General features: G+C 48.2%; 1 long non-coding RNA gene across 1 annotated transcript; it reads left to right on the top strand.

Annotated features, from left to right (window-relative positions):
* The first annotated feature begins 9,564 nt into the window (after nt 1-9,564).
* Nucleotides 9,565-20,900, top strand: LOC117981471 (uncharacterized). The gene is made up of 6 exons (XR_004673009.3): nt 9,565-9,876; nt 13,650-13,746; nt 14,002-14,238; nt 14,566-14,657; nt 17,540-17,656; nt 20,244-20,900. It is a non-coding gene; the product is annotated as an uncharacterized LOC117981471 (long non-coding RNA).
* Nucleotides 20,901-21,382: the final 482 nt, after the last annotated feature.

Here is a 21,382-nt window from a genome sequence, read left to right on the forward strand (position 1 = left end):
GGCCAGCAATTAGGTAATGCCAGCCTGCCTGCCAGGCTCCCCGCATGGAGCTACCCTGGAGTTCACTGGGGAGAGCAGACATGTGGATTCTGGGGCTGGAGGGGTCCCAGCATGCACTAGGGGGGCAGTCAGGGTGTGTTGGGGTGGAGGGATTCTAGGAAGTGGCCAGTGACCTAACTCTCCGAGCCCCACCTGTACAATGGGGTGGAAAATGACAATCACACCAGGGGGTATGAGGCCTTCACCCGATCCTACTGTGCTCACAGGTGACATGACAGGTGGTCAGTGATGCACGGCCCTTTCCCTGTCTAGTGTGCCTCCAGGGCAGCTTGTGCGCAGAGCAGCTCTGACTCCCCTCCTCCTGCGCTGTGAGCTGGGGAGCCCTCTCTCCACGGCTCTCTGGGCTACAGAGAGCCCCTCTCCTGGCAGCAGTGTCCTCTGGAAATGACAAATGTTCCTCCCCCACAGCTGCTTCCTCCCTCTTAGCTTCTCTCTCAGGTTCTCTGTTGTGGACAAACAAAATACCTTGCTTATTCATCTCTGAATTTTCTCCTAGGCTGGTCCTCCTATCAAAAAGCATCTTTACTGGCAGGCGCAGTGGCTCATGTTTGTAATCCCAGCAGTTTGGGAGGCCTAGGCAGGAGGATTGCTTGAGCCCAGGAATTTGAGACCAGCCTGGGCAACACAGTGAGACCTCTATTAAAAAAAAATTAGTCAGGTATGTGGTGGCATGCGCCTGTGATCCCAGTTACTCAGGAGGCTGAGGTGGGAGGATTGGCTGAACCCAGGAAGTCGAGGCTGCAGTGAGCTGTGATGGTGCCACTGCACTCCAGCCTGGGTGATAGAGGGAGACCCTGTCTCAAAAAAAAAAAAAAAAAAAAACTTTTCCAAAGGCCTAGCCCTTCCCTCCTGCAAAGTTCAACTCAACACACTCCCCATCAGATGTGCCTTGGGGGCTGACACAGCCTCAGGTCTGTTCTTCAAATATCTGCATCCCTTCTCTGCAACCACATATTATTTGAGTGTTTTGGGGTTTTGTTGTTGTTGTTGTTGTTTGTTCGTTTGTTTGTCTCACGCCCAGGAACCCTCTGGTCCCGAGTTTAAGTTTTGGCTTCACAATTTACTGATTGACTGTGGGCAAGTCACTTAACCCCTATAAACCTCAATTCCCTCATCAAAAAATAATTTATAGAAATGTTTCCACCATATGTTGTCTCAGCAGCTCTTCAGGATAGTCCTATAACCTAGCAATAGTGACAAAGTCCTGCTTTACAAATGAAGGGACAGAGGCTTTGAGAAGTTATGTTGCTGCTCTGGAACACATGGCTAGTGACAGCACCTTGAGGTGAGTCCAAACTTCCCTTTCTATTGGGTCAAGGGAGAAACCTTTTTCATTTTGCTTCTCAAAACTGTTGTGAAGATCAAAGGACATCTTCCTTTGTTTATTCGACAAACATTTATTGAGACCACAGTGTGCCAACCTCGTCTCTTGGAGCAAAGGGTTCCATCAGCTATAAGGATCTGGGCAGACGTGAGCTGAGGGTCAGGGCACCATGCCCCAAGCAGGGAGCCTATAGGTCCTGGCAGAGTGACCCAGGCTGTAGCACAGCACCTAGCACAGGGTGGCTGCAGCCTCAGCCCAGTGATGAGCAGTCCTCTTCCCTCTTTCCAGGCCTCTCTTCCTAGGCCCCTCACACTTCATCCTTACAACCACCCTGTTTGGGAGACATCATTAGCCCCATCTTACAGATGAAGAGAATATGGATCCCAGAGGGCAACGGTCACCTGGGAACTTTAAAAGCCCAGTGCTTAGGCTGAATCTCAGACAGTTAAGTGAGGCACTGGGGGTGGGGAGAAGGGGTGGGCCCAGGCACTAGTAGTCCTTCTACAGCTGTCCACCCAGTTCCAAGTGCAGCCCGAGACGAGAGTACTGGCATAGTGGCCGGGCATCTGCAGGGACTTCTGACAAACGCGGTGGATGAGTCCAGAAGCTGAGCAGTCAGCTTGCAAATTGTCCAGGTCCTTCGATTTCTCTTTCTTGAAGGCAGTGTTGGGGAGGCAGTGGTGTGGGGGAGGCAGTGTGTTTGGGGTGGTTCTGGAGCTCCCCTCTCGCCCGCCTCTAGCCTTTTCTAGCTGGGTGACCTTGGGCAAGTTGCCTTACCAATCCCAGCCTGTGCGTCTCGTGGGTTTACTGGTGGCATTTGAGTACCTATCAGAGGCTTCATAAGTATTGGTTGCTCTCTTCTGTTTCTTTTTTTTTTTTTTGAGATGAAGTCTCGCTCTGTCACCCAGGCTGGAGTGCAGTGGCATGATCTCAGCTCACTGCAAACTCCACCTCTCGGGTTCAAGAGATTCTCCTGCCTCAGCCTCCCAAGTAGATATCATGCCTGGCTAATTTTTGTATTTTTTTAGTAGAGATGGGTTTCACCATGTTGGCCAGGTTGTTCTCAAACTCCTGACCTCAGGTGATCCGCCTGCCTGGGCCCCCCAAAATGCTGGGATTACAGGCCGGTTGCCTTTCTTCTTTTCCCCCACTTCTGCTGCCCAAGTTTGGGACAATTCTGTTTATTCACACCTGCTCCAAAGGAAGTGAAATCCAGCTCATTTCTCCTTCTTGTTGGTAGCATTGCCCAAGGGCTGGAGGGACCATGGGAATGGGCAGGGAGGAGCTTTGAGATGTGAGTGGAGTCCTGCTATCCACAATATGCAGCCTCCAGGACTGGCTGGTTCTTTTCCAAGTGTGGTCCAAGTCTGGGTGTGGAGAGTGAAATGAAGTAGAGACAGTCTGCTCTGGGCCATAAGTGCTTGCTAAGTGCTGGGGCTTCTTTAGTGGGGTGAGGGCAGTGGTCATCTTTCTCTGTCCTTGGAAGTAAGTTTGAGAAGCAAGAATTAAGGGCTGCCTAGAGGGTCAGCTGGCCAAAACGCAGCCAGATATAGCAACTTCACCCCCAGAGGCAGGGTTACTCCAGGGTGAATCTTAGCACAGAGCCTGGTGCACGGTGGAAGGTCTGCCAATGCCTGCCTTGAAGGAGTATTCTATGTGCTTTTCTTCCCTTTTTTCCCCGGCTCTTTGTGCAGGATTTCTTCCCAAGTCTGTTAGAGGCATCCTCATTGTCTCAAGAAGTTCACGGTTTTATAGGTCTTTGATTATTGTCTTAGTGAGCTTAATCTGCCATAACAAAATATTATAAACATCAGGAAAGGAATTTATTTTTTCATGGATCTGGAGGCTAGAAAATCCAAAATCAAGACCAAGATGCCAGCAGGGTCAGAGTCTGGCAAGAGCTCTCTCCTTGGGTTGCAGATGGCTTCCTTCTCTGAGAGAGAGAATAGAAAGAAGAGAGACAGGAGACAGGAGAGGAAAAGGAAAGGAGAGGAGAGGAGGGGAGGGGAGGGGAAGTCAGGGGAGGGGAAAGAAGGGGAGGGGACAGAGAGAGGGAAAGAGTGCCCAATCTCTGTGATCTATTCTGATAAAGGCACTAATCCCATCATGAGGGCCCCACCCTCATGACCTCACCTACTCCTAACTACCTCCCAAAGGCCCCATCTCCAAACACTATCACACCGAGGTTAGAACTCAAACATGAATTTGGAGGGAGTAAGGGCCACAGTTCACTCCATAGCAAGAATCAAAAGGGAAGGCTTGAGGGATGCATGGTATGGAGTTTTTTTTTTTTTTTTTTAATCATAACAGTAGACTGGAATAGACTAGAAAGACAAGAGACAAGAATGAAACTTCACTGCCCTCCCCACCTCCCCACCCCACTACTGCTGCTGCCTCCACAAATATTCCAGCCCCAAAGACAAGGAGGGTTACCTGGAGGGGTGGAGTGGGGTTGGGTGGGGAGGAGACAGTTTGGAGAAGGTTAGAGACAAGAGACCACAGTAGAAGGTGGAGGGGAGGAGAGGAGAGGGGAGAGAGATGGGGCAAGGAGGAACAAGTCTGTGTGAGAAGAGTTGCCACACACGTGGGCCAGTGTCAGGCTCCCAGCCAGATACCAGGCCAGTGTGGAGACTAAACCCACGTCCTCCCGGAGGAGCCAATGCTTGCAAACCATTCACCTGCCTCCAGGGGGCGCTGCTTAGCCCCAGGCTGGGGAGCCACATTGAATTAATTGAAGTAAAGCGTTTACACTAGTTCATGGCACTTCCCCGGCTCTGAACGTGCCTCTGTGCAAGGCTGCCTGCGTGTACCCTGTGGATCAGATACTTGCTTGCACCCAAGGCTTTTCCTAAGCCCCTCTGAACTGTCCCATATAAACACTAATTTTCAAGGGCTAGGAAAGCCATAAACTCCCTCAAAAATAAATAGGGCTGGAGGCAGTGGCTCATGCCTATAATCCCAGTACTTTGGGAGGTCAAGGTGAGTGGATTGCTTGAGCCCAGGAGTTCAAGGCCTGTCTGGGCAACACGGCAAAACCTCTTCTCTACATTTTTTTTTTAATTAGCTGCGTGGTGGTGCATGCCTGTAGTCTGAGCTACTTGGGAGGCTGAGGTAGGAGGATGGCTTGAGCCTGGGAGGCAGAGGTTGTAGTGCGCCGAGATCACACCACTGCACTCCAGCATGGGCGACAGAGTGATACCCTGTCTCAAAAAAGTAAAATTACATTAAATTAATAAATAGAAGAAAGCCTTTGCACCCAAAGGCAGAGTGCTAACAGGAAGGAAAAATCCCAGCCTCACTGCTCTGAGGGGTCAGGAGAGTAGGGAACCCACCTCACTTGTTATATAACATTAATACATGTGATTATATATATAACACATGTGATTATATATATATAATACATGTGATTATATATATAACATCAGCAGCACAGTGTAGCAGTTAGGTACCCAGGCCTGGGAGCCAGACTGCCACCGCGTAGGTTCTGGCTTTGTCCCTTCCTAGCAGTGTGATCTTAGGTTTCTGAATATCTCTATGCCTCTGGCCGGGCATGGTGGCTCATGCCTCTAATCCCAGCAATTTGGGAGGCTGAGGCGGGCAGATCACGAGGTCAGGAATTCAAGACCAGCCTGTCCAACATAGTGAAACCCCATCTCTATTAAACATACAAAAACTAGCCGGGCGTGGTGGTGCACACCTGTAATCCCAGCTACTCGGGAGGCTGAGGCAGGAGAATCACTTGAACCCAGGAGGCGGAGGTTGCAGTGAGCCGAGATCACGCCACTGCCCTTCAGCCTGGGCAAAAGAGTGAGACTCCGTCTTGGAAAACAAACAAACAAAACACACACACACACACATATATATACACACACACATATATATATACACACATATATGTGTATATATATATACCCACATATATATACATATACACACACATATATGTACACACATATATATACACACATATGTGTGTGTGTATATATATGTGTGTATGTGTGTGTGTATATATATGTATATATATATGCTTCCGTTTCCTCCCCTGAGAGCTGGAGATGAAAATAATCATTCCCATCTCATGAGGTGATAGCAAAAATTAAATGAGCGAATTCAAGTAAAGTGTTTAGCTCATAGCACACATAGTTATTGCTCAAAAGAATGTTAGCCATTCTGAGCGTCCATGGGGGTACTCACGACTCATGCCTGACAGCCAATCAGGAGAGAGGAGGCGTGGTCAAGGGCGAGTGGCTTGCAGGGAGCAGGCCTGGACCGAGATGGGGCAACCTTGGTACCTCGCCCCCTGCGCTGCAGTTTCCTCCTTTGTAAAGTGCGAATTACGTAAAATAACACTTGCAAATCTCTTCATATAATATCCAACACCTAGTAAGTATAAGACAAATATTTACGTTTACATTTTTTCAGACAGGAAAACTGAGGCACAGAGGTTACAAACTTGTCCAAGTTCACACAGCACAGGAAGTAGAAATGCTGAGATTTGAGCCAAGGCAGTCTGCCCCCAGAGACATCTGTGCCTGCACTTCAAGCGAATTGTTGAAAATGTAATTTATTTTTTGTTAACTTTTTTCCTTGCAGGCTGTTAACAGGATAAGATGACATTTGCCAAGCAAAGGGATAAATCTGTCTTAAATCTAATTTTCAGTGTATTTTTTTCTCTATCCTCTGTTGATAGACTAGCAGCCTTTAAACTAGAGATTATGTAAAAATCCATTCGAGTTGGCATCCATCTAGACGTAATAGACCCTTCCGGGTGTTCATGTCTATTAGTGACTGATAGGCTTAAGTTACAACGTATCCAGATCCACATACCATAACAACATCCCTATACAATCAAAAGGTAGAAGAGTGTCAGCTGATGCTGCTTATTTCGGGTGGTATTGGATAACACAAAAGTACAAAGGAAGAGTTTAGAAGCTCCTAGGGGACTGCTGTAGAGGTTTGGCCTGTGCTTAGAAACACAGACTTGGGGGCCTGGTGACTCTGGGTTGACTCCCACCTTTGCCAACTGCTAGCTGTGTCTTCTTGGGCAAATTCCTCAACTTACTGTCATTCAGTGGTACCCATATGTGGTTAACACATCTGTGTTCATGCGATCTTCTACAAAATCAAAGTGAAGTGTACCAACCTCCTGCTGAAAAAAACCCCAGGGGCACTTATTAAATGTAGGTTTCATGGCTTTACCCAGTTCTGCTGAATCTGATCCTCTGGGAACAGCACTGCAGAATCTGCATTTCTGACAAGGCTTCCAGATGACTCCAGGTCAGCCGACTCAGCCTGAACCCCCATACCTCAGGCAGGTATGGGACTGGGGCAGCAGAGGAACTTTTGGGGCCATGCTGCTACAGGTCTGTCTTGGAGCTTTGCCTCAAGCCCCTGGACGGGTGATTAGAGCAATGAGCCCTTTGGGGGCGGCATCCTCAGGGCTGGCGGCTGCAAGCTGGCTTTCTGCGTGAGTGCTCTGGGTGACCATCGTGACGGACCTGCACTGGGTGAGGGCGGCCTGACTCCCCCCTTCCCTAAAGGGCTTTGTAGAATAGAAGCCACCTTCCCCTGGCTTTTGTCCCTGCCACCGCATCCGACTCGCCAGCTTCAGGAAAGGGCCTCATCCTTCCGGGCGGGGCCGTATGGCCGCCCGCGGGCTCTGCAGCCGTGACTCAGCTCGGGAAGGCTGGCGCTCAGGCCTGGAGCCCGGGGCTGTGCGGGCACCAAACAAAGCAGCGCTCGCACGCGCCCTCCCAGGGCCGCGCCACACCTGCGGGGCCGCCTTGCTCCTTTCCCTCCAGGAGCCGCACTGGCTGTTGCGGGGCAGGCTGGGCCCGCGGCTGCTGCAGTTGGCTCCGCGGCCGCCCCTAGCCGCCCCCAGCCGCCCCCGCCCGGTGAGTCACCCGCTCCCGGCTGCGCCGCCGCCCGGCCCGCTCTCACGCCTCCGAGCCTGCGCGCACCGCTCGCCGAGCCAGGTTCCCTTGGCAAGGGGCGCTCGATACGGGCGGGGATCCCCAGAGGTCGCGGCCTTCCTTGGCTGCCAGACAGACAGCGTTCCCAAGGAGGAAACCCCTGTCCCTCCGTCCCGTCGCGCGCACGGGCGGAAAGGACACCCAAACTGTCACCGTCCTGTCACTGTATCTCCCCGCCTCCCTGATGCTGGTCACACCCTCCTGCGCTGGCTCTGTCTCGGGAGGGGGTGGCAAGTCGCTGGTGGCCACTTCCCCCCACTGCCTTCAGGATTTCCCCTTCTCGGGCTGCCTAACGCTTCTCAGAGGTGGCTGTCCATTGGAATCATTGGGAGCTGTAAAAATTCCTGATGCCCAGACCAATGAACTCACAGCCACGGAGGTGGAGCCCGGGCACCACTTGCATTTTGTGAAGTTCCCCAGGTGACTCCACTGTTCAGCCAGAGTGGCGAGCTACGGACCCAGACCTAGGCTTCCCAAACTCTGATGGGTTTGAAATCCCCTGGGATCTTGTTAAAATGCAGGCCTCCACTCAGCAGGTCTAGGGAGGGGCCTGAGAGTGCGTATTTCTAACAAGCTCCCTGGTGATGCTACCGCTGCTGGGCTGAAGGTGACATTTGGAGCCACTCAACACCCGCTGGCCCTTTACCTCTCCTCTTATGTGGAAATAGAGAGGGCGTGGGCGCTGCAGCAGATGGACAGGGGTTTGAATTCCCCCTCTGCCACTCGCTAGTTAGGCGGAATTGGGCACAGCTCTTTGTGTATAAAATGGGGTGGGGGTGGGGAGCAACACTCACTGCACGTTTCTAGTGAGGAGGAGGCGAGATTTTGCCTGGAAGATTCCTGGTGCCCTGAGTCCTTGGTGAAGGTCAGCTGTATTGGATGCTTTCGCTCTCTAGTGGCCCTCTTGGCTGAGTTGGCCAGGGAATGACAGAAGCAGAGGAAGGAACCTTCCAGGCCCCCTCCTCTCCCCTCTCATAGGAAAACTAGGCTGAAAACCATCACACTCCACTGCCTCCCAGGGGGCTGGAAGGGAAGGGCGGTATTGCTGTGTGTGGGAGCAGAGGGATGGGGGACCAAGAGCCCTGAGCGTCCCTGAGGAGGTTAGTGGGATTCTGGGGGGGCCTGAAGCCCGGAGAAAACAGGTCTCCTGGGGCAGACGCTGAGGGTTACAGGGGGACCTGGCAGATACTAAGAGCCACAGAAGGCCAGAGAGTAGGAGGCCACCTGGTCAGGACCACAGGGGCCACAAGGAAAAGGGGTGGAAGTAGGAGAGGGGACTGACGGTGTGTGGGGAGTCTCAGTTCCTCCTCGGAAATGTTGTAGCAGAGCATTAATTGTACCGATCTCCTGGAAGCCATCTGAGGCTGAGTCTCACCCCTCCTGCTCACTAGTTGCGTGGCCTTGGGCAAGGAGACTTAAGCTCTCCGGTCCTCAATTTCTCCATCTGTAAAATAGAGTTATTATCACTGGTAACTCACAGGATGCTGTGAGGACTAAACAAGGCAATCTTGCAAAGCCCTCAAGTCAGCAGCTGACACACAGTGAGCCTCCTATAGGTGATGATGATGATGATTCCCATTGCACAGATGGGCAACCTAAGGCTCAGAGGGCTTAAGTAACACCCAGGTCTGTGCTCACCTCTCTGTCATGCAGGTGGAAAAGTGCCTCTTAAGCTCTCATTAGATCTGGACACACCTTTTAACCAGTATTCTGAGTTGGCATAGGGCCGATCGTGCATGCTGGTGGCGAAGCCCATTCTTGGTCTGGTTCTCCTGAGGCTCCAGCCAGAACATGTCTCATTTAGTGGCTCAGTGAAGGGGTTGGAAGTCAGAGGCTCTGGATGAAATCTAGCTGCCTTCCTCAGGACTGGTAGTGGGGCCACGTGTCATGAGATTGTGTGTGATATAAGATGTGCGAAGGTTCTGTTAGGATCTGTCCAAATACCAGGCACAGTTAGGATTTTTTCTTATTAATGCACATGAGATTGTAAGACCACACTTTCTTTTAAATCACAGTGTAGCTCTGATGAACAGCTCAGTAGGCAGGGTTTTTTTAAAAACAAACTTTCTTCCACTCGGAGCTCATGGACATGGAGCAAGGGACCTGGAGCTGAGAAGTGGAGCTCTGGTCCTAGGGCCACCTCTCTGGGTTCCCAAAGTCCCCTTGGAATGCCGTAACCCCGCTTGTTCTAGAATCATTGCTTTTCATGTCCTTCTCCCCACCCCTAGACAGTCAGCCCTTTGAAGGCAAGGACTATGTCCTATTCCACCTTGAATTCTCATCACCAAGCGGAACGCCTGACACCTAATCTAGTCAGTGCTTACTAAGTGCTCATTATCAATGCAAGAATAACAGAGCTATGGAACCTGGCAGACACCTCATTTCTCTGGGCCTCAGTCTTCTCATGCAGAACTTGGGATTGGACTAAATTGGATCTCCTAGGCTGCCTCTGACTCTAACGATTCTCTGATTTAAATTATTCTTCATCTGGATGTAATCCACCTTGCTTTTCCATCCCAGGTACACATTTTTACATTTGACCTTGAATCTGTGGTTTGCTCCTTGCTCAGGTGGGTGGACAAGCTTGATAAAATGATTATAAATGCTCTGCTAGTTGAGGCCGGAAATTCCTTTATCATTAAATTCTTCTTGACGAGGCCATTGGTCTATTTTTCACTAGAGGTAGATTGGGCTGATCATTTTAGGTGGGTGGAACCAGTTTTCTCTTCCCCACTCACCTGGGCAGCCTCTATAACATCCTTGGGCTCATTGCCTCTGTGTCCTCAGTGGAGTGACCACCCTCTGCCCCCTTTTCTTTGCCTGGGCTTCTCTCTTGGCAAAGAGAATGTGCAGGCTGTTTAGATTAAGGGAAGGTGCCACCCGCCCCCAACTGGACTCGACAGGTCACATAGGCCCACGAGACTGTCATCTCCCACAGGAAAAGATGAGTGATGCCAGCCCCCGTCCCTGCTAAAATACCTCCCTAATTGTTAGGCTAAGAGAGTCAAAACACAACATACTGTCTAAAGGGAATCTTTTCCCTTCCAGGAAAGCAGCCATAGTGGGATTTTCTGTAATATTAGCTTAACACTTGGCTATCTGCCACTACAAGTCACTATGTGTGATAGTCTGCAGAGATGGCCATCAACAGGCCATCCCTGTATTCACATGCTATTCCTCTCATCACAGGGTGGAGTCAGTGCCCCTCCCCTTGAAACTACGCTGCTCGTGACTGGCTTTGGCCCAAAGAATGAGACAGAGGGGCGCTGTTCCAGTTCTAGGCCTAGACTTACTGGCTTGGCAGCTTCTATTTTCCCTCTCTTGCCACCCTGTGCCACCATATAAAGTCCAGGTTGTCCTGCTGGGCAGAGGACCTGCAGCCAACCCCAGGGCCCCAAGTATGAGAAAGGCCCTAGTCATAGAGAGATGCGCTAGTCATAGTCAGGCCAGCCTGGCCCATGCCACGTGGAATCATTCCCAAATGGTACTTCTGGGCTCTGCCCAAAGTCCTGCCCCACAGAATTGGGAGCAATACAGATGGTTTTGTGGTTTAAGCCACCAAATTTTAGGGTGGTTTGCTAGATAGCAATCGTTAACAGAAACACCATACTCTAATTTCTTCATTTGCAAAATGGTGGGTCTACCTTGCATCTTTAAGGTCAGGCCAGTGCCTCCGTAACTCATGTCCAGCTCTCTTTCCATAAATGAGCGTTTTAACATCTGGCCCCAAACGAGAGTTTGAAATTAGGAAAAAACTCCCCTAAAGCCCAGAAACTACCACTAATAGAACTAGAATTCATCAGGGAAAATAGAAGAATGTGCCATTTCAAAGCACTGGCTTTGGAGTGGAGCTCCCTGGCTTTGAGTTCCAGTTCTGCCTCACCCTGGCCATCTGATCTTGGACAACAAGTTTCTTTCTACAAGTCTCAGTCTCCTTATCTGTAAAATAGGGTAATAATAGTACCTACTTACAGCATTAATGTGAGGATTTAGTAAGATCATGTCGGTACATTGTTTAGCATGGTGCTTGCATGTTGAGGGCATTTAATGAATGGTAGCCCCTCTTTTTGTTGGAGCCTATAATATTTTTTGCTTTTATGTCTGTCTAGAGAGGGAGTAAAAAATAACCAAAACACAATAGCCCAACCCTGCCCCCCAGCCAATAAGGAAATGAAATCGCACATCACCAGGGCACTCATAGCAATGGTAAATATCATCTCTGTAGGTTCAGAGAAATTTAAAGGATTTTTTTCAGTGTTAAAAAAAAAATTGCGTGGGAGGGGCAGAGGGAAGAGGCTGGATAATGACTTACTTTTGTTTCTAAAAGGCAATAATCCTCCTTGAATTTATGATTAAAAGAAGGTCAGATAAAAAGGATTAAAAATTAATTTCTGGCTTTGTCAAAATAAAGCACAAGAAAGCGGGATGTTGGTGAGCACATTTCTCAAGAAAAATAATAGTGGAATAAGAAAAATCAGAACCTATCCTTCTGCCATCTGCCACAGATGATTTTGTAGCTTTCTACAAGAATCTTGTTACCATCTTCTAAGAGGCTGATTGTAGTCACCAGCACAACGATGAAGACAGGGGCACCACCACCCACACATGCCCACAGCGTCCGCCTGCTCTGGCAGCGAGGCGGCTGCATGGGAACTTGGTCCTCTCTCCCAATTTCCTCACTCCTATACAGGAATGCAATAGTCAGACGAAAGCTCTGCTTCAGCAAGGAGACAGTTACTCTTTAGAAAATAGCTGTTTCAGGCAGTGAGAACAATGAGGAGAGACTGGCCTAGAGGAGACGAGAATAACACTTCAAACCCACATTTGCTTCTAGTTCTGGGCCTCCTGGGTCTCCTCTCTCCCAGCCTAATCAAGTGCTACATTTTCTAGAGCTTCTAAAACCTGGGACTGCCAGATCTGAGGTGTAGGAAAAATGTACCCTCCCCTCTTCCAACTCCTCAAATCACCTGCCCACCTTGTTTTCCAAAGGAAAGCAAGACAATACAAGACTGTTCTCAAGTGGCTGTCACCTACTCAGGGGCTATGAAAAGAATTTAGAGCTTTGAGATGAAAATGTCACAGGAGAAAATGAGATGAAGGCCAGGAGATGATTTTTGAAGAAGTTTTAAGAAATGCTGATTTTTTTTTTTTTTTACCACCTCTTTGATTCAGTTTTCCTGAATAAGTGTGTGAGGCTGGAACATGTGCGTGTGTGTGTGTGTATGTGTGTGTGTGCATAGACATATGCTGCATACATATATACACACATGCATATATACACCATATGTATGCACACACACACACACATATATATATATATATATATATGCACATACATGTGAATGAAACGAATGCCACCCAGTGATTTACTCTGTCCAGGAAGGCTTGAATCCATGAGAGTCTAGAAATGCACTAAACCCTTCAGGCACTCATGATTCAAGCAGACCTTTTCACTGGGTCTAGAACTGTAAAGACTCAAGCCCAAAAGGTAGCTTGATCTGGTCCAGCGTGATTTTTAATTCGGAGTCTTTGGTCTCCTTGTCTAGAGATGTTCTAGCTCCCCAAGCAAAATGCTGCCCATCTGGTGTCTCCTTGACTCTAAACACTCTGGCCACATGAGCTGGCGGTTTTTCTTTAAAGGAGTCTTTAAAAGACACATGAGCCGATAGGTACCCTACAGGAAGGATGATCAAGTAAAAATCGACCACATAAGCTCGGGTGGTCAGTTCATTTAAATGCCACGAGACCTTGCATTGGAACTTTTTTTTTTGTTTTTTTTTTGAGACTGAGTCTCGCTCTGTTGCCCAGACTGGAGTGCAGTGGCACAATCTCGGCTCACTGCAAGCTGCGCCTCCTGGGTTCAAGCAATTCTCCTGCCTCAGCCTCCCGAGTAGCTGGGACTGGAGGCGCCTGCCACCACGCCCAGCTAATTTTTTGTATTTTTAGTAGAGACGGGGTTTCACCATGTTAGCCAGGATGGTCTCGATCTCCTGACCTCATGATCTGCCTGCCTTGGCCTCCCAAAGTGCTGAGATTACAGGTGTGAGCCACTGCCCCCGGCCGCATTGGAACTTTTAACCTGCTAGGTTCATTATTCGTAAAGCTAACTGACAATACTGAATTACTTTCAGGAGAGTCTTAGCTAAGGCTGTGACAATTGCCAGTAGTGGAAACTAATATGAATCTTTAAAAGTTTCATAATGGGTGGGCCCAGACAACAGTGAACAGTAAGCGAGGGGCTCAAATGAAGCCACCAGAGCTTTCCATCTCTTGGTTTTTACCTTTCTCTGCAGGCTCTGTTCTCACTCATGGCTGATGGGCAAAGGCGACTAAAGAAGCACAGCTCCGTGAGGATGTCCTTACAACATTGCAACCCCCAAGGAAAAAGAGGTTGTTTTCCCAATATCTACTGTAAAACCTAAGAGGAAAATTTCGCGTTGCTGCAGCTTGGATCATGCATTTATCATTTGGACCACCTCTGAGGACAGGGAGTTGCAGTCTGTGAGCCACATAGGGAGTGGGTCGGGCAGTAACTTTAAGGAAGTGGGGGCAAAAGAAACTGTGCTCACAAAAAAAACAAGTGTTTGCCTCATGTGCATAAACTACATTCAATATTGACTAGATCTTTCCCTTCTCTTCTTTCAGATGTGGATTTTATGGAATAGATGCTATGTGGTGGAATCCTGAGTCATGGCCAAACAGCAAATGCCAGCAAGAGTAGAGTAGGAGGCATTTCTGTGTACACTTTGGGAAAAAGTCCATTCCTCACTTGGTTTCATTTCTGGCCTGAGCCGCTGTGTCCTCCACCTGAAGCCCTGACCTCTCCGTTACTGACTGGATCCCAATGTGCCACAGTTCACCTGCATAAGGAGGGGGTCGAAGGTATGTCCACACCCTGCGACCAATTGTTGCCGTGGCCGCAGGTGTAAGAGTTCCTGTCTGAGACAGACCTACTCTCTTCAGCCACCGGTTGATGCCACAGATCCCTGACTGTGACATCTGGAGCCAGCTCACCTGGTTGTGTAGATTGAGAAATGTTTATGCCTCTTCCCTCTGAGGCCTGCATGTTCTGACCCTGTGGCTTACGTAACAATACTAGCTGATATCACCGTGAGCCATGCATTGTTCTAAGCACTTAAATTATATTAATTTATTTTACTCACATTGCCTTATGTGGAATGTATAATTATTGTTATCCCCACTTTACAGACAAGAAAACTGTGAGAGGCTAAGTCATTTGCTGAGGTCATATGACATCTAAATGGCAGAGCTCAGAAACCTCAGGGATTAGAGTGAAGTCGGTAAGTATACAGACCCTGGAGTCAGACCAGCTTCATCATACTGCTTGACCTTGGGCGATGGTGTAATTTCTCTGAGCCTTGTCTCATCTGCAAAATGGAACTTCACATTCTCAGTGTATTCCAGGCATCCTCTGTCCTCTTCTTGGCCTACTTTCTCCTCCTAGGTCATCTCCTTCCATCTTGTAGCTTTAAAAGCTGCCTATATACTGATGATTTGCAATGTTGGATCTTCAGGCTCACTCTCCCCCATGAAACCCTAATTCTTTTAGCCACCTGATCATTTCTGCTGGAACATCCATTTGCATTGTACAGCTGGCAAAAGGGAACTACTGCTTTTCCTTACCTAAGTCTTTCCTCCCCATCATCCCAATCTCAGTGCGTGGTACCAGCATCTACCCAGTTGCTCAGGTGAAAAGCCTAGAATTATAATTGAATTTCTCTTTTTGCTCACCCCATAATCAATCTTTTATTAAATCCTCTTGGCTAACCCCTAAAATATTCCTGAATGCAGATCACCTTCACTGTTTCCAGTCATAGCGGTCATCCCACCCTACGATCTCCAGCCTTAATCACTACATGACCTTCTAATGGGTTTCCCTGCCTCCATCCTTGCTGTCAATTACATCATCTTCACATCTCTGCTTAAAACCCCTCCATGGCTTCCTGCTGCTCCAGGCAAAAATCCAAACTCCTTTCCATGGTCTACATGGGCCTACTTCACCTGGTCTCTTCTTCCTCCTCCATGCCCTCCTACCTGCTCTCTCCTTGTTCCCTGACGGCAGGATGTTTGTCTATTTTGTTCACTGCTGGATCCTCAGAGCCTAGAATGGTGCCTGACACCGTTTTAGACAGTGTTTTGCTCCTCTTTTTGCCCAGGCTGGAGTGCAGTGGCGTGATCTCAGCTCACTGCAACCTCCACCTCCTGGGTTCAAGTGATTCTCACACCTCAATCTCCCAAGTAGCTGGGATTACAGGCACCCGCCACCACACCTGGCTAATCTTTTGTATTTTTAGTAGAAATGGGGTTTCACCATGTTGGCCAGGCTGGTCTCAAACTCCTGACCTCAGGTGATCTACCTGCCTCGGCTTCCCAAAGTACTGGGATTACAGGTGTGAGCCACTGCGCCCGGCCACCACCACACTTTTTTCCTGTCCCAGGGCAGTTGCACCTACTGTTCCTTCTGCCTCTAGTGTCTTCCCGAAGCTCTGCAGGGCCATATCTTCCCTGTCTCTCAGGTCTTAACTCAGTTGTGAGCTCCTCAAAGAGACCATCCCTGAACATCGAAGCAGAATAGCACCCTTCCACAGTGCTCCAGCATATCACTCCATTTCCCATAGCACCACGTATGAGCACCTGAAATAATCTTCAGGTTTTCAGGTTTTTTTTTTTTTTTTTTGAGACAAGGGTCTCGTTCTGTCACCCAGGCTGGAGTGCAGTGGTGCAATCTCAGCTCACTGCAACCTCCGCCCCTCAGGCTGCCACCTCAGCTTCCTGAGTAGCTGGGACTACAGGGGGGCGCCACCGCACCTAACTCTTCATATTTTTGGTAGAGACGGGGTGCGATGTTGTCCAGGCTGGTCTCGAACTCCTGAGCTCTAGCGATCCACCTGCCTCGGCCTCCCAAAGTGCTGGGATTACAGGCGTGAACAAATGCACCTGGCCTAATTGTCAGTGTTTATTTAGGTTGAATTGCCCATCTTGCCCCATGAGAATGTGTCTTACTGACAGGGACCTTGCCTGTCTTATTCATTGCTCTATCCTAGCACCCAGAATAGTGCATGGCACTTAATAGGTGCTCAATAAGCAATTGTGAGCTGACTGATGTGCACTTAAGGTTGTTGTTAAGATTAAATATATATTAAAACACTGCTTTAGAAAACTAGCTGTTTCCATTTTTTTTTTTTTTTGAGATGAAGTCTTGCTGCATTGCCCAGGCTGGAGTGCAGTGGCATAATCTCAGCTCACTGCAACCTCCACCTCTGAGTTCAAGCGATTCTCCTGCCTCAGCCTCCAAGGAGCTGGGACTGCAAGCGTGTAGCACCACACCTGGCTAATTTTTGTATTTTTAGTTGAGACGGGGTTTCACCATGCTGGCCAGGCTGGTCTCAAACTCCTGACCTCAAGTGACCTGCCCACCTTGGTCTCACAAAGTACTGGGATTACAGACGTGAACCACCATGCCCAGTCAAAACTGGCTGTTTCTAATAAAGTGAAGCATACACTTACAGGGAAAGCATTCTACTCCTAGGAATATACACAAGATAAATGAACACACACATCCAGAGGAGGCTTTGCACAAGAATGGTCATAGCAGCCTGATTCAAAATAGTAAAAAACTGGAGGCCGGGCGCAGTGGCTCATGCCTGTAATCCCAGCACTTTGAGAGGCCGAGGCGGGCGGATCACAAGGTCAGGAGATCGAGACCATCCTGGCTAACATGGTGAAACCTCGTCTCTACTAAAAATACAAAAAATTAGCCGGGTGTGGTGGCGGGCGCCTGTAGTCCCAGCTACTTGGGAGAGTGAGGCAGGAGAATGGCATGAACCCAGGAGGCGGAGCTTGCAGTGAGCCAAGATCGCACCACTGCACTCCAGCCTGGGCGACAGACAGACTCTGTCTCAAAAACAAACAAACAAGCAAGCAAGCAAACAAACAAACAAACAACTGGAAATAACCCAAGCATTCATCAATAAGGAAATAAATGAACTGTGGTCTGTTTATAAGTGAAATATTGCTGACCATATTTAAGAATGACCACATTTAAGAATGACTTAAGTGATACACACAATCACATGGGCGAATTTCACAGGCAATATGTTGGCCAAACACAGCCACACAGAAAAAGGACATCTTGTGTGATTCTATTTCTATGAAATTCCAGAATAGAGGAAGTTAACCCGGCTGTGCCTAGTGACCCCTTTCCAGTGCTACCTGCGGGCTGAGAATGACGCACACAGCTTTTTTGATACCCGGAAGTGAGACAAACTCATAAGATGGGGTAAGGATTTGCATTCACAAATGGTGGAGGGGTCAGTGCGGATACTGCTGGTGGAAAGAATGTCTATAGCCTCAGTAATTTTGGGAAGCTATGTGCAAGGCAGCCCGGGCCAATAAAGGTTTGTGGAACAGCTGGAAAAACACAGAGCTTTCAAAGAACACCAAGGAGGATGCTGCGGCTTCACGCAGAAATCAGATCTGGAAATGTAATGCACACGAAGAGTATGACCCCAGCAGTGACCGTTGCTGTGGCAGGTGGCTTCCTGCCCAGCTGGAGGGAGGAGGGTTGCTGGGGGGAAGTGTGGTAAATCTTTTCCTGTGCTGCGGGCCCTTGTCCTCCAGGCGGCACGGGCCTGGGGTGTTCCTCCCTCTAGTGGTAAGCAAAGCTCCTTCGGGGGCCCTTTTTCGCTTCGTCTGAAACTATGCAAAGAGGGAACAAAACAGGAAGAGGCCTATCAGGTGTCTACGTAAGAACCAACCAAAAGATCAAGACTCCTTCCCACTCCAAGCTGCTGGCGGTAGTGCACAGAATGGCAAAGGCCCTCTGTGATCCTCTAGCGGCAGTGTCTCCCCAGCTTGCCCGTCGGCCCTCCATGGTGCTGCAGCAGTGGCTTTAGCCAGTTGGGAAACCCAGAGATCCAAATTAACTGCTCAGTGTGCAACCAGAGTCTTGTGAAACCTACAGTAAGCTGAATTCAGAAAATGTGCGATGACAAGGCCACAGAGACAGAGCGAAGGGAACAGACTCCTTGGGGACACGGATATGCTCCACAGGGGCCATTTGCTTCCACTGGGAATTATGTTAATCCTGTGCGGGTATTTACTGTGGCTTCTCTCCTCAAATGCACTTCCCTCCAACTGATCAAAAAGTCCCCACTTTCTGGAGGGTTGGGAATGTGGTTTATTGTTCTCAATAATATCCAGTTTTGGATGTGAGGGCGATCTGGCTGAGACATCTGTCACCCCATTGATTGCCAGGGTTGATTCAGCTGCTCTGGCTGGCTAGGCGGGTGTCTCCTTCCTCCCTTGCTGCTCCATGTGCACCCTCCCGAAGCCGCATGCTCAGTGGAAGAGGACGACCATCTCCGATAGAGGACGACTGGCCTTCGGTTAAGGGTATAGAGTAGCTGCGCTCCCCTGCTAGAACCTCCAAACAAGCTCTTGATAATATCCAGTCTTAAAGAAGGATCTGTTACATGTGCTTCAGAACAAGTGGATAAGTACAATTGAAGATTCCATGTATAATTTCAATCATCTTTTAGTTAAAAAAAAATTTAACTGAAAGCATTTCCATAAGAGCTACTCCAACCTGGAGATCACCAAGTAAAACGGAGGAGAAGGGCCAAAAGTTTGAGAAAATGGGTTTCAGTTTGAGCCGAAATACTAAGTAAAGTCCTACCTAAAGTTGACTTTATCCCCAAGTGAAATGGAGAGAAATCAAGAGGGTAACATATGAGATCAGTTAACCGTGGGCATGACAGGGAGTCAGTGAATAAGCAGTTTTAGAGAATCAACAGCCTGCAATTCCATCAAGATAGTTGAGAGACAGACCCAGGAATCATCCTAGCAAAGCGACAGCCTCCGTCACTTGCAGTGGCTAAAAGATGCGAAGACAAGACACCATCAAGCCCAAATCTTATTGGTTACAAAAATGGCTGAATCTAATAATGCTGACAATACATTATATCAACCGAGGTGAAGTCTAAGTAGTTTTACTTTATTTAGATGATGTATCTGGATTTTTCCTGTTCAATTTTCTTAGATCTTTGAAGGAATTGCTCTGTGTCCATTCCAAGTATTTCTGGTGAGTCATCAAGTTTCCTGGCTGCAGGAGTGGGTTCATTCCCCCATGCCCCAGCAACAGTGATCAGAATAAAAAGGGTGAATGCAAGATCTAATAGGCCAAATCCATTTATATACGGATGGTGGGATGAAAACACTTTTTTTTGTTGTTTGTTTTTTCTGTCAAGATTTTTATAATGGAAGGATATACATCTGAGGCTGTGGTGGGAAGAGCTTTCTGTAGCATGAAAGGAAGAAAAGAGAAGCAGAGAGGAGAGGCAGACAGAGATTCAACAGCAGTGGTTTCCAACCTTGGCTAAACATTGGAATCAACTGCGGAGCTTGAAAAAATACTGGTGCCTGGATCCCAGCCCCAGAAATTTTCATTTGGTTGGTTTTTGGTGCTGCCTAGGCCTTGGGACTTTTAAAAGCTTTCTTGGTGATTCTTACAAGCAGCTGAGGATAGAAACCACTTGTCTTGAAGCACCAGGTCACATTTGAGCCCGGGGCACAAATTCCAGCTGTTCTTTCTTGTTCTGTAACCCATCTTGGTATCCTCAGTTGTCAATAACTTCTCTCTCTTTTTTTTTTTTTTTGCTTAATTTAGTTTGAGTTGAATTTCTGTTATTTGCGGCCAAAAGAAGTCTAACTAAGAAACTAAAAATACTCTGTAATCATAGCTAACATTGATTCAGCCTCAGTGATGTGCAAGGCACTGTTTGAAGTGCTTACTTGCAGTAACTTGTTTAATTTAATTCTTACAGCATCCCTATAATTTGAAAGCCATTATTGTCCCTATTTTACAGGTGAGGAGATGAGACATCAAAAGATTAAGTGACTTGCTAAAATTTACACTGCCTACGAAAGCTGACCTGGAATGTGAACCAGAAATTGTCCTTAACCAAATCACCTCACTGTCTCTCAAGGTAAAACCAAGTAAGGAGGCAGATTCTCTGCATTAAACCCCAAAATGGAGTCTTCAAATAGCCATAATATAAGTGCTGTATAAAAATAATTTAAATTTTTTTCTCTTTTATAGAGATGGGGTCTCACTACATTGCCCAGGCTGGCTCTCAAATTCCTGGCCTCAAACGATCCTCTTGCCTTGGCCTCCCAATATGCTGGGATTACAGGCATGAGCCAACACACCCAGCTGTGAATATTTTTTATCAGGAAGAAGCTTTTGGCTGTAAGAACAGAAAGTTCCAACTCTACCAACTTGCACACTTATTTAATATCTGGAGGTGGGGCAGTTCCGGGACTGGCTGTTGCAGTAGCTCATTTGAAGCCATCTGGTCTCCAGCTTCCTTCCCCCTTTCTGCTCTGCCCTGCCCAGTGTGCTGGCCTCTTTCTCAGGCTGGTTGCCCCCAGCTAGCAAGGGGGCTGCAGACCCCAAACATCGCATTCTCATGCAACAACCATAGGCAGAGAAAGGTGCTGTTTATTCACCTGTGTCTCTTCTTACCAGGTATTAAAGAAACATCTTGTGCAAAAGGCCTCCAGTGGAATTCCCCATGTGTTTCATTATGGGAAAGGGGGAATGCGAGCACCAGGATTCACTTGGGTCCATGGGGCATTGTGAAAATGTGAAGGGGGTCATTTTTGGCTGGCACAATAATTCAAGGAGGGCTATGACCATGCAGTGGGCAGAGGCTAGAGATGGTAGACAACCTGCAATGTGTGGGATGGTCATGGTCACACTCTGTGACCTGCATGATTTTTGAATGTCCCATTGAACATTTGCACAAATGAAAAATCTTCAAAGTGATCTGAGCTAAAACCAAACTCTCATATATAAACCCAAAGTATTTAAAAAACACACTGTATTTTCCAGGAAAGCAATTGCTGTGCACATCGAGAGAAGATCTTGCTTTGTTTTGTTTAGAACTTTTCCAGGAGTTGTTCACTGTTTTGGAAAATCACATTAGCAATGTCAACATTACTC

Source organism: Pan paniscus, chromosome 7 (genome assembly GCF_029289425.2).
Source record: "Pan paniscus chromosome 7, NHGRI_mPanPan1-v2.0_pri, whole genome shotgun sequence".
In the NCBI taxonomy this organism is placed as follows: Eukaryota; Metazoa; Chordata; class Mammalia; order Primates; family Hominidae; genus Pan; species Pan paniscus.